Genomic DNA, 11379 nt, shown 5'->3' with positions numbered 1-11379 from the left:
GATCCCCTTGAGGAAATCCGGCCGTTATAGCAGCATGGGGGAGGGGATGTACAGGTATGGGCAGGGTAATAGTAGAAAGACATAAATATAGGCAATAAAACTTGATCTGTATATAAAAATATGAGAAAAATAAACAAAAATAAGAACTGTGATTTGGTGTTCTATGTCTTGCCTTGACTTTGTATATTTTGCACATTTTGCTCAGTCTTTTCATTATGGCTGTGACGCACTTTGAGCTGCAATTCTTGTATGAAAGGTGCTATACAAATAAAGTTTATTATTATTATTATTATTATATTATTATCAGCTAAATGTTAATGTTAACTCAATGGACGCCATACCCGAGTAAAGTCGGGTTAACTCGCCGACGCTTGAGCGCCAAACCCGAGAAAAGTCGGGTTTTCATCGTTATTTTATCGTTATCTTTTATTCGATATTTCCATTCATTATCCATCCAGGGAGCCTGATGTTATCATAGGGAATGAGTCTGAGATCGCAAAAGTGCAATACCGGCCGCATCCTCGCACCTTCTCGGGCCTTCTCTCGCACTACACCCCGACTCTGGAACTCCCTCCCTCAGTCCATCAGAGACTCCCCTACACTCTCCACCTTCAAAGCTCGATTCAAAACCCACCTGGGCCCTGTTTCATGTACGTGGTTCAACTAAGTCGATCAAGATGTCCATTATCCAGCTTCAGTTAACCCGATGTTCGAAGCCAGGATTTTCCTGTTTCACAAAGGTGGATTCAGTCTCGTTAACTCAAGCCAGACTTGCGAGTCAGGCTAAATGCGCGCGGCCGTTTTAGGTGAAAAGCCAGCACGTATCGATGGCAGAGACCCTGATTCTCAACGGCATTGATTGATTAATTGATTTAAGACTTTATTGACAGATTGCAATACGGCTCAATCGCCTCGCCGACAAGTTAAATGCGTTATCTATAGGCTAATTCTAAGTCCCTCATTACCTCAATCAATCAGATTATATTTCTTTAAACTTGCCTGCTGGATTGAATAACCAAATGAGATCTTGCTAGCGAAAATTATTAGTTAACTGTTATACAGAATTACGATACGGCTCTCTTACCCATTGATTGATGTATAGTCAATCTTTTACTTATCTTCTCTGTGGTGTAACGGGTTCTTCTTTTGACTTTCACACGGACGACCGGGGTTCAAGACCCGGCCTAGTCTTTTCCTTCTTTTTGCAATATAGGAATAATTCAATTTGGTGCACGTTGAGAGCTATATAAAGAATGACATCCTCAATGCATGTAGATTTATAATATTTTAACTTAAAACCAGGCTACTTTGGCGTATAATCATTAATATTATATTCAAAAAAATCATATTGGAAACACCGGGATTGGAACCCGGGTCGCTGGATTGGCAAGCTTGAGCACTACCGCTGGGCCACTGGGCCAGATGGGATAAATTTCTTTGTTTATACATTAATGAACGAGAGACCCGTGTTTAGAATATCCTTTGTTTTGAATGAAGTTTATCTCTTTATCCTCATTCATTAATGTGACGTCAACGGCTCATTCAATTTCTCAAATCCGTCAAACAGCGCATCTCATCAGACATCTTAATCCCAGTTACAATTAAAATAACCACATCATGTGTACATCGCACGAGCGAGCGCCACCGTCGCCACGGTATATATAACGTGCATTATTTAGGACAAAGTGAATTTAATATCAGCATTTTGGGTCTATTTTACATTTCAAAAGCCCCCTCTGGAAGAATGGAGCACAAAAACGTAATTCAGAATGGTATAATGCAGATCGTAGACTGTGGGAATAGTTTCAGGAAACGGGCTGTCACTTCTTTGCGGGGGCGTGGCTCTGCGTGATCGGGCTAACTTGAACTTGAACTCTGCTTTCGAGCAGGCTCAAACTTTTGGATCTGTTGGCATGGTGATCTGGAAAATCCACGTACATGAAATCGGAAAGTCAGGCTAACCCAGTTATCCAGCTAAAGTTATCCGGCTAACTCAGTTATCCCGGTACAAGAAACAGGGCCCAGGTTCTCCCTTGCCTTCAACCCCCCCCACCCATAACCCCCCCCCTCCTCCAACCTGATTGATGTCTGTCTCCTGCCGCTCTGTCTTTTTGTGCTATCCCATGCTGTCTTCCCTGTTCCCCTCATGGTCTCATGTTCCTTTTGTTTTTGTTTCTTTGTTGTTTCTTTGTTTTTGTTTCTTTGTTTTTGTTCTTTGTTTTTACTTTGCTCCCGACTACTGTCAGCGACTTCGGGTCATTGAGAAGCGCTATATAAATTATTATTATTATTATCCTACCAGGCGGCGGTATCGAGCACCCTTTGAAACCTTGTGTCTTGGGCTGTGCGTCGATTATATGGGTCCGGGTCGGCTATTTTTCTCCGGGCAAGACGAGCTGTTATAACGCTCAGATTGAGAAGAATCAAATACTCCCGGTGCATGTTGTGTGGTGGATTATGTTGGCAACACGATGGACATCAATACTTGGAATGGCGATCAGATAATTGGAATATTCTCTTTGGGGTACATCCTAGTCAAAGTAAGGGCTATATGATATCAATCTTGCGTTGATCCAAGAATGTCTTCATTGCGATCCGAGCGTATGTGTGTAACGTTAGTCCACAACGTATTCCGCTGGTGACGATCAAAGCATCAAAAAACGACCCCCCCCCCCCCACACCCTTTCATGCATTCATGATGGAACATAATACCTATCATATGCATTTGATTTTTTTATTGTAGCGTGTGTAGGGACGAAACGCCAATGCATTTAGTATAATACACGCTGCAGGCTATTACCAGCCTCCCAGGAATTACCCTAGACCGCTCTAAAACTTACTTTCTTTTAGATTCACCACGGTATAAAACGGGAATGTATGGATGAAAGAATTTTTTCTTTTTCACATATTGACCGCTAGATACTCGATGTCAAATGGGCCATAGTATTGTATCCATATAGAATATAGTTATAGCCCTGCAAACACCGCCACATATTCCTATACTTTAGAGCGCTGGCCTTTTAACCACACATCACGCATATCGCTCCGGCGCTGATTGAGTTAATGTTGATGTAAACGTAAATGTAATGTAAATGTAAAGTAAAGGTAAATGTAAATGTACGGAACGTAGACCAAATGCGTCCACATTTTTATAGGATTCTAGCACATTTTCATAACAATAGCTAATATTACCATTTTCATTGAGGTTTCTTACAAATTAACGATGCTTTATGTTGTCCTTTATATGCCGATTATCATTAAAATCTTAAATTGTACCATATGTCCCCCTTTAGACAACATATGTAACGCTACCAGCGCACTGTTGTTAAGATAATTAGTTTACCATTCGCGGTCGCTATACCGAGGTCGCAGTAATAGTTTACCGCTGTTCAGATCACGGCGAAGAATAGACACATCCCAGTGACCTGTGACATGTGCTAAGGATCTTGGGAAATGTATTCATGTAGTTTTCAACATTTTCACCTTTTAATTTTAAACCAATGCTGCCATCTACTGACAACAGAAAGTGTTGTCCATCGTCACTTCCGTATACAGCGTCGCCCGAAACCCATTCTAGAGATTCCCACTTTTTACAGGGAATGGGGCGTGGCCGTATTTGGTCCCAGACAATAAGAGTGGCTGCGATTGGTCACTGTGACGTTAATGTAAAATAAAGGTAAATGTAATGTAAATGTAAAGTAAATGTAATGTAAATGTAAATGTTCATGTAAATGTGATGTAAATGAAAATGTAAATGTAATTGTAAATAAATGTAATGTAAAAAACAAAGCCTTTACACAGCAGGCTACTCTTGTCACACGGTGACGCTGTAAACACACTGCAGCATCCCCTGCGGTGTCCTGAAGGACTAGGAGTTCTGTCAACGTGAAAAGTTCCTCCGAGGCTGATCTCCTCTCCCCAAGTGGAGCGAGAGAGAGAGAGAGAGAGCGTTCAGGAAACATCATCGTCCTCCGGTTTAATCTTCCACTCTGTTCTTCCAAATGGCCTGTCATTCTCGCCGTCTTCAGAACGCAAAAAGGAACGGCAGCTTCTCTGCCGCCCTCCCTGATGAATGTCGGAGCGTCCGTCCCGGCGGACGGGACTCAATCTCGTCCTACACTTTCCCCATCAAACGACATTAAAGCCTCCCTCCATTTTTCATCTGGAAGAACAAACAACGTTGAGATTGAATTTGTTCCCGTCTGATATCTTCTTTCCGCCCCCGCTGTCCTCGAGTGCCTGATAATGGAATCTTTATTTTTTATTTTGGTCGCTTTGAAGATGATGGATGATGAAAGATGATGACACTGATGAGCCGTTATGTCTGAAAGGGATGAACACAACAAGATATCTCAGGTTCTGATGAGACGTTCTGTCTGAAAGGGATAAACACAACAAGATATCTCAGGTTCTGATGAGCCGTTCTGTCTGAAAGGGATAAACACAACAAGATATCTCAGGTTCTGCAGGTGATGAGCTCACAGTGGTTTTAGAGAGCTGGGCCCTGTTTCTTGTACCTGGATAACTGAGTTAGCCGGATAACTTTAACTGGATAACTGAGTTAGCCGGACTTTCCGGTTCCATGTACGTGGATTTTCCAAATCACCATGACAACAGATCCAAAAGTTTGAGCCTGGTCTAAAGCAGAGTTCAAGTTCAAGTTAGCCGGATCACGCAGAGCCACGCCCCCGCAAAGAAAGTGACAGCTCGTTTCCTGAAACTATTCCCACAGTCTACGATCTGCATTATACCATTCTGAATTACGTTTTTGTGCTCCATTCTTCCAGAGGGGGCTTTTGAAATGTAAAATAGACCCAAAATGCTGATACTAAATTCACTTTGTCCTAAATAATGCACGTTATATATACCGTGGCGACGGTGGCGCTCGCTCGTGCGATGTACACATTATGGTTATTTTAATTGTAACTGGGATTAAGATGTCTGATGAGATGCGCTGTTTGACGGATTTGAGAAATTGAATGAGCCGTTGACGTCACATTAATGAATGAGGATAAAGAGATAAACTTCATTCAAAACAAAGGATATTCTAAACACGGGTCTCTCGTTCATTAATGTATAAACAATGAATTTATCCCATCTGGCACAGTGGTGCAGCGGTAGTGCTCAAGCCTGCCAACCCAGCGACCGGGGTTCAAAACCCGGTGTTTCCAATATGATTTTTTTGAATATAATATTAATGATTATACGCCAAAGTAGCCTGGTTTTAAGTTAAAATATTATAAATCTACATGCATTGAGGATGTCATTCTTTATATAGCTCTCAACGTGCACCAAATTGAATTATTCCTATATTGCAAAAAGAAGGAGACGACTAGGGTCTCGAACCCCGGTCGTCTGTGTGAAAGTCAAAAGAACAACCCGTTAGACCACATTGGAGATAAGTTAAAGATTGACTATACATCAATCAATGGGTAAGAGAGCCGTATCGTAATTCTGTATAACAGTTAACTAATTATTTTCGCTAGCAAGATCTCATTTGATTATTCAATCCAGCAGGCAAGTTTAAAGAAATATAATCTGATTGATTGAGGTAATGAGGGACTTAAAATTAGCCTATAGATAACGCATTTAACTTGTCGGCGAGGCGATTGAGCCGTATTGCAATCTGTCAATAAAGTCTTAAATCAATTAATCAATCAATGCCGTTAGAGAATCAGGATCTCTGCCATCGATACGTGCTGGCTTTTCACCTAAAGCGGCCGCGCGCATTTAGCCTGAGTCGCAAGTCTGGCTTGAGTTAACGAGACTGAATCCACCTTCGTGGAACAGGAAAATCCCGGCTTCAAACATCGGGTTAACTGAAGCTGGATAATGACATCTTGATCGACTTAGTTGAACCACGTACAAGAAACAGGGCCCTGATGTTACGCAAACCCCTCCCGGCCTGTACCGCAAACCTTGTTTTGCGAGAAGAATTTACCAAATGCATTATTATTATTATTAAACCTTTATTTTACCAGATAAAAACATCATTGAGATTCAAATCTCTTTTACAAGAGTGACCTGGTCAAGAAGGACAGCAAAGAAACATTAGTTTCAGACAAAAACAAACATTAAAACATGCAGACAAGTGAGCTCATGGTTTTTAGACACACAGTTTCAAGGAAAGAAAAAAGGCTCTTTCAATTAAAACATTTACAGTTTCCTATGGTCTCAGATTCCATGGTCTTCATAGTGCTGTCAATCGATTAAAATATTTAATCTGATTAATCGCATGATTGTGCATACAGTAGTTAACTCACGATTAATCGCAAATGAATTGCAATTTCTTTTTCTTTTCTAAATCTACCTTAAAGTACGGATCTTTTTCAAGTTTTAATACTCTTATCAACATGAGAGTCAACAAATGCTTGCTTTATGCAGCCATTTAACACAAAATGGATGACCCTCATGCATTGCAAATTTGCTTGCACAAAATAACTTAAAACAATAAATAAAGTGTGCATGAAATAATAGGGGAAAGAAAATGTTAGGAACTTGTTACATTCACCCTGAGGACTCACCCCCCCCCCCTCTCTCTCTCTCACACACACACACACACACACACACACACACACACACACACACACACACACACACACGCACACACACACACACACACACACACACACACACACACACACACACACACACACACACACACACACACACACACACACACACACACACACACACACACACACTTTGAGTCAAAAACAAACATAGTATCAATGAGAGTACCAATAATACACCTGAGTGAAGTCTAGTAAAACGTTACATAATCGTGCGTTAAGAAAACAGAATTGTGCGTTAACCGGTTAATGACGCGTTAACTTTGACAGCCGTTGAATTAATTTAGAGTTAATGTATCCTGTAGTTTAAGCTCATCTTGCAGATGGACTAGAAACCTCAAACGCCTACAGTAGTTTAATAAAGATCTTGTTTGAGGTAAAGAGCCTGTGTGAACCACAGATGAAGCTGGTTTAATAAAGATCTTGTTTGAGGTAAAGAGCCTGTGTGAACCACAGATGAAGCTGGTTTAATAAAGATCTTGTTTGAGGTAAAGAGCCTGTGTGAACCACAGATGAAGCTGGTTTAATAAAGATCTTGTTTGAGGTAAAGAGCCTGTGTGAACCACAGATGAAGCTGGTTTAATAAAGATCTTGTTTGAGGTAAAGAGCCTGTGTGAACCACAGATGAAGCTGGTTTAATAAAGATCTTGTTTGAGGTAAAGAGCCTGTGTGAACCACAGATGAAGCTGTTCCTCCCTAATTTTGGGCAGAATAATTATGACTGAGAGGTCTGTGGCTACTTGGGGTGTAACGATGCATCGATTAATCTAAATACATCGATTCTAATGTGACGATTCAACTGCATCGAAAATGTTAGAATCGAGGGCGGCTAAGTGGCGCAGTGGGCAAGGTGCTCGCCACTAACGCAGGAGATGCTGGGTTCGAGCCCAGCTCTCGGCGTTGCTTCCGGCTTGGCTGGTCGTTCATACTAATACAATTGGCAGTATTAGGGGGTAAGAAAGCCGGTGGGTGGGGATCGGACGTTGTGGACAGCGACTCCTACAGGTCGGTTGGTGCGCCTGTACGTGTCTATGCCTTCTACAACGCTGTTCGGTTTCCGCGTTGCCGTTTTGCGCTCTGATTGGCAGAGCGCGCGCATGAGCCGCGCCGCGGCCCTCAGCCGTGCTGCGATAAGGCTTTCACCAGCGGGGAGAGGGGCGCCTCGCCAGCGGGGAGAGGGGCGCCGCAAGCAGCATCGCTGCGCTCATCAACGGCCCTCCGTGCTCCGGCTTTTTTTTTTTTTTTTTTAAACTTTGGCCATCTCCCTGGCTCTTTTATACGTTTATCGCATTTATACTTGGTCAAGTTCGACCGACAGAAGCAGGCTGAAAGGGTTCAGATGGGGGGGAAGACACTCTGGGAAAGGCACGGCTGCCGTCCGGGATTCGAATGCGCTCAGCCCCAGATCCGTGACGAGCACGGTTGTCCACGGCGCTGAAATAGCACTCGCGGTACGTGGTGAGCTACTGGAGCTCCCCCGTGCTCCGGCTTTCAACAGCGGGGAGAGTATTATGGGGCTTATGCCGCGAAGCAGTAACACACATAGTTGCAATGCATCTGTCAGTCGTACTTAACTATGTGTTCACTGTTGTGTTACTGCTTCGCGGCATAAGCCCCATAATACTCTCCCCGCTGTTGAAAGCCGGAGCACGGAGGGTCGTTGATGAGCGCAGCGATGCCGCTCACGGCGCCCCTCTCCCCGCTGGCGAAAGCTTATCGTAGCACGGCTGAGGGGTGGCGATGAAGCCCACTGCACAAATGAAGTTCCAAAAGGAAAATAAAGTAATTTGAAGTTGAAGTAATTTGGCAACAATATAAAATAAAAACATTCACAACATTTTGGTGAAAGTTTTGCAGTGTTTTTCTTCCCGTCGTTAGTTCAAGTCGATAAGTCAGCTTCTGCTCGCCGCAGTTGGTAACTAGCGTGCTTTGACAGCTGTGCTCTTTCATGTTGCCACGGTTACAGGTTGGGTAGCGGATTAATTTAGAATTGAACTTTAGCCGAACTGTAATGCAGAGCCTTCAATCAACATCTGAAAAACAAAAGACTAACCATTGTCTGTCTTTTACTGTTATGCACTTTGCTACTAAGTAATCTACTATCAGAAAATAGTATTCACCCAGACCACGTATGAAGCTCAATATCTCCAAACTAATCTGAACCAAACTCAGCGTGTGTTTTTAAGATAAGATAAGATATTCCTTTATTGATCCCCTTGGGTAAATTCAATTCTCAATTCTCTAATTCAATTTCCTCCCTCTCAGGTGGGGAAGAGGCAGCCTAGGTGATGTTGGACAGATAACCAGCAGCTCGACTCAATGAGACACAGAGGACCATCTGACTTCAGACGAAGGCAACAAGAGAAAAACATCTCGGCAGAAATCCCCTTTTTTTTCCTCCCTCGTCAAGGACACCAGTAATTAACCCATCTCAAACCTCACCCTCCCTTCTTGATCGTCCAATCACAACCGGGACAAAACAGTAACACTCAAGTTTAACACTATTTCACGAACAATGCCACTGCTCCTTAGCTGCCAGAGTTGTACCCTTCCTGCTGACTTGTTGTACAGAACTTGTAAGTCGCTTTGGATAAAAGCGTCACCCTTTTTTGTATGTTTGTTTTAGAGACAAAACAGTTGTGATTGGAGGATTGAGGGAAAAGAGGGCGGGATTGGAGATAGGTCAACCAACGTTGTGTTTCATTCAGATGCTGGCTGTTTATAATCTCCAGATGTCCATCATATCCCCTTCTATTAGTTTACCTTTCTTAAAAACAAGACAGGGGGGATCTCTCACGTGTAATTCATCTATCCATGGTCTATATTGTGCATAAACAGAAACCCGTCCCATGAGCCGTCAGACGACACATGAAGACCTCCTCAGTTTGTACTGTCGCTGTATATTGAGATGTGTGGTAAATCCAAGGAGAGCTCATGTTTGGCAGATGACAAAATATGAATGTATATGATGATATAAGAGTAACGGTTCTTTGACACTTAATTATTATTTTATCCTGTAAAAAGAAAAGAAAAAGAAGGGGGAAAAGGTATTTTGCTTTGCTCAATACATTTGACTGGAATGTATATAACTTAACTAATTCATGGGCAGTTTTTACAGTCTATGGTGTGTATGTATCATATTTTCTGTTATACGTGACAAAGATCGATTAATTTTAAATCCGGTTCATGGTTGTCGATGTGTAGAAGAAAACTATTTTTATGACCAGCATGTTGTTGAAGATGTGAGTATTATTATGTATCATTTGTATCCGTTGCAACTGTTGTACAGCTATGAATGAAAACACAAGACTGTTTTTGAAATAAATGAATCCAATGCAAATGGATTGATGAAATATGGCACTGAATATCTTGTATATCGTGATCATCGGTTTTCAGAAACAACAGTGATGGAAACTGTTGTTTTTATTTATTTATCTATTTTATTTATTTATTTGTTCAAACTGTCTTGGCCAGGTCTCAGAAAAGGGACCTCCTGGTTAAATAAAGTTGAATAAATAATAAACATGCACACTTTCTCTGGAAATATCCACTGAGTGTACAACACATTAGGGACACCCGCTCTTTCCATGAAAGCTCCACACTTTTGACACAATGACAAGTTTAAAGGTGCTCCCGATAACATTCAGCCACTAGATGTCGCACTAGAGCACCAGTCATTTATCCAATCGGGTGCATTCCATGTGGAGGAAATGGGAAGTAGGGAGGGGACATATGTACGCAACATGTAAACAACAACATTAATTTTGAACCCACCACTTTTTTTTTAATTATATTTTGGGGGGGGGCAATACTTTTATTCTGCACCTAAAAGCTTGGTGGATGTATTATTATTATTTTTAAATTATTACATAGACATGTTATCTATAGCACCTTTAAGTCTTTGCTCTCTGATTTCAGGCGTTCTGACAAATATTGATTGTACTGGAATAAAAGGGGCACTTCACCAAAAAACAACACCAATTTATTTAGCACATATTATATGACACATATCCCAAGGCTCTAAACTGTTTTACACACATTCGTTTAGTAAAGTTAATGAATTTGGATATCTCCTCCTGTGATGTAATCAGAGGACACAATGAAATAGCAATCCCTATTGTAATCCATATCTCGTTATACTGAGCTGTAATTATCACAACACAAGGATTCAGTGTCCTCTGATGACATCACGGAAGGAGAAAATCAAACTCATTAACTCTGAATAACTGTCAAAACAGTTTGGAGCCTTGGGATATGTGTGAGTAGATTATGTACAAGATAAATGGCCGTTGTTTTTCAGTGAAGTGCACCTTGAAATTGGATGGTGTTCCTCTCCAAATAGGCTTAAAAACTGTTTCCATCCCGCTAAATGGATTAAAATCAATAAGTGCTCGTACCTTTTGCCTGGATTCACGATCCCTGTCTCTTTCACGGAAAGAGCGGCTGTTCCTATCATTTTATACTCTGTCCTTTTTTTTCCAATTAGATTTCACGGGAGGCTTAAAAACTAATTTCAGTGAAGCGGTTATACTACAATTACAATATGAAAAATTGCATCATCTCAACATTCCAAGTCGTTGGGTGTACAGTATATATATACACAGTATGTGTTCCTTCACCTTCAAACATGTTTCCAAACATGCAAATACAGTAGAAAGAGTCAGAATACCCCCATGGAAAAATGCGACCAGTAAATGCATTCGATTATTCGTTCATGTTGGGCTATTTTCAAACCTTTATTTAAAGGGTACATGCATTATAAATGGCTTTTTTCTGTGTTTAGCATGGTTTTATAGTAATAGGGGTT

At 41.5% G+C, this 11379-nt stretch overlaps 1 pseudogene across 1 annotated transcript in view; it reads left to right on the top strand.

Annotated features, from left to right (window-relative positions):
* LOC311238682 (RNA-binding Raly-like protein) overlaps window positions 1-9728 on the top strand; it is an 81806-nt pseudogene extending 72078 nt beyond the window's left edge. The window contains exon 8 of the transcript XR_014621098.1: window positions 8838-9728. The product of XR_014621098.1 is annotated as an RNA-binding Raly-like protein (transcript). The remainder of the gene's footprint in view (window positions 1-8837) is intronic.
* The last annotated feature ends 1651 nt before the right edge of the window (window positions 9729-11379 follow it).

The sequence above is a fragment of the Notolepis coatsorum genome, assembly GCF_963971535.1.
Source record: "Notolepis coatsorum genome assembly, chromosome: 13".
In the NCBI taxonomy this organism is placed as follows: Eukaryota; Metazoa; Chordata; class Actinopteri; order Aulopiformes; family Paralepididae; genus Notolepis; species Notolepis coatsorum.
The sequence above is the reverse complement of the archived record's forward strand: the minus strand, read 5'-3'. Positions and strand labels throughout refer to the sequence as shown.